Source organism: Panthera tigris, chromosome X (assembly GCF_018350195.1).
Source record: "Panthera tigris isolate Pti1 chromosome X, P.tigris_Pti1_mat1.1, whole genome shotgun sequence".
In the NCBI taxonomy this organism is placed as follows: Eukaryota; Metazoa; Chordata; class Mammalia; order Carnivora; family Felidae; genus Panthera; species Panthera tigris.
Window position 1 is genome coordinate 82,872,881 of NC_056677.1, and position 1,925 is coordinate 82,874,805.

General features: G+C 48.2%; 1 pseudogene; it reads right to left on the bottom strand.

Moving 5' to 3' along the window:
* Positions 1-200: 200 nt before the first annotated feature.
* LOC122235281 lies at positions 201-1,631 on the bottom strand (annotated as a pseudogene).
* Between the last annotated feature and the right edge of the window lie 294 nt (positions 1,632-1,925).

The window sequence follows — 1,925 nt, forward strand, 5'->3', positions numbered from 1 at the left end:
GATTTCAACAAATGAATGCAGTGAGGTGGGGGACACAAACAGTCAGAACATAGCAGTATGTTAGGGAAAGCTAAGTGCAGAAAGGTAAGAAACAGACCCCAGACCAGGGAAACAGGTAAGCAGGTCACAGGAAGGAAAGGAGACCTCTAAGCACAGGTGAAAGACAGAGAGAGTAGAGAAGGCAGGGCACATGGTCCTCCTCATAGCTGCTGCCTCCTGCAGATGGGCACTGTCAGGTAGCTCATGCTCCCAGGGGCAGAGGTCCCCAGGAAAGGTGTCACAGATTCTCTTCTAGCCACAGCTCCCTCACTTTGTCCAACTCTCAGGCTGACGTCTGCTGAGAAATATGGGGAGGAAGCTGGAAACGAGTCCCAGGGAAAGAGAGACATGTGGGCCCCTGCACCTCCAGCCCCCACTTTTCCACACAGGTACCTTCTCCTGCCTCCTGTCATCACTGATATACACTACCACCCACCGTCAACCCCAACTTTGATCTGCCTCCCTCTTCCCACCTCATTCTTGGAGAGCTTCAGGATCTTGACTGTGGGGACCATCTGTATAATGTCAGACAGGCCATCCAGCCTGTACAGTTTGTTGTTGCTCGAGTTCAAGGACAACAGCTTTTTGTGAGAAGGAGTTAGAGTCACAGTTACTATCTAGGGCCTCAGAAACAAGTCTTCCCTCCACACCATTCGTACCATCCTCTACCATAAAAACATCACTGGGCATAAGGCCTCACATCAGGGGGAACTCTTTTCAATGATCTTCAGGGTGGCAGCCATGCATTTTCTTCAATTCAGGATTATATCAATATCATGGCCCACCAAGTCTTCAACAATCTGAGAAGAGGCAATAGGAAGGCTGAGAGGGTTCCAGGGTCAGTACCAACCCCTCCCCACATTGTCATCCTTTAAGTATCCCTCCCAGGCAGATCCCTGCCCTAGCATTACTGCTGTCAACTGTACCTGGGTCAAAGCAGAGCCTCTGGAGGTCAAGAATTTGCTGGGAGACATCATAGTGTTTGTTCATGGTCAGCTGCAGAAAGAGATGGAGACAGCCACTGTGAGGCTCTGGTGGGGATAGGGAAATCGGGGGCTGGAGGAAGAAGAGGTAGGTCTGGGTGTGAACACACAATGGGCCTTGAGTCTGCATTACCTTTAGATGTTCCATTTCTTCTGGCTCCAACTCATACCACACAGAGTAGGATACAGCAGAATGACTGACAAAGAGATATCTACAGAAAGGAGGGGTGGGGTAAGCACTAGGAACTCTCATTCTAAAGAAGACAGCTAACCCCTGGCCTGTCCTCCTTCCCCAGGACTAGGTACAGGTAATGTCCTTGACACAAACCTTCTGGTTCTCCTCGTTACACATCTTTGAGATGACACCCTTCAATGCAGAGGCAGTGTCAGCATCCTGGACAAAGTTCTAGGCCTGTGTTTTCACATAGTGGAACTACAGGTGGCAGAAGCAACAGAAAAAGTGTTGGAGAACCAGCTCTCCCCCTTCCCTGTGCCCACTCCTCTGGCTTCACCATTCTCTTATACATCAAAAGGGGTGAAGGGTACACTGCAATGGCTCAGGATTGAAATCAGTAGCCATGTATTGTCATACTTTCTTCCATAGGGCATGTAAGGGGTAAAAGAGAGGATAGGAGAGAAGAGTGGCAACATGGAATTAAGACTAGAGAACAGATACTTTTCCAACCACCTACTGAGCTTGAAAAGAAAGTGCTAAAAAAAGGATCATTGACATAATTTCATATTTTGTACCAAATATGGATTTCTTTATTTTTATTGTTTTATTTATTTTTTTAGAGAGAGAGAAAGCATGCTCAAGTGGAGCAGGGGCAGAGAGAGGGGGACAGAGGATCCAAAGCTGGCTCTGTGCTGACAGCAGTAAGCCCGATGTAGGGTTTGAACTCG